This window comes from Etheostoma spectabile, chromosome 14 (assembly GCF_008692095.1).
Source record: "Etheostoma spectabile isolate EspeVRDwgs_2016 chromosome 14, UIUC_Espe_1.0, whole genome shotgun sequence".
NCBI classification, from domain to species: Eukaryota; Metazoa; Chordata; class Actinopteri; order Perciformes; family Percidae; genus Etheostoma; species Etheostoma spectabile.
The window spans coordinates 12,795,276-12,795,544 of NC_045746.1; the positions used below are offsets into that span (position 1 = coordinate 12,795,276).

A 269-nucleotide genomic window follows, 5' to 3' on the forward strand; every position below is an offset into this window, starting at 1 on the left:
TATCCCAGCTATCTACACCTGGCTTGACATAGCTCCACCTGTTCATCCTGGCTTTGCACACGTGCAACCAATTAAGTCGTGATGAGCAGATCACACTAAGTCAATCTGCGCTTTTTCACTTATTACTTTGCAGGTTACAGGTCATCAGGGACTGCCTATAAACTGATGGACATACGAATTTGGTGATCCAAGGTGCAGGTGTAGAACCAGCTCTTTTATTGTTGTTGTGTTTCAAAAATCTTTACTGGCTTCAAAACTGAGAAGATGGG

At 43.1% G+C, this 269-nt stretch overlaps 1 protein-coding gene across 1 annotated transcript in view; it reads left to right on the forward strand.

The window, feature by feature from the left end:
- Positions 1 to 269, forward strand: part of LOC116702009 (coagulation factor XI-like) — a 52,104-nt gene that overhangs the window by 34,867 nt on the left and 16,968 nt on the right.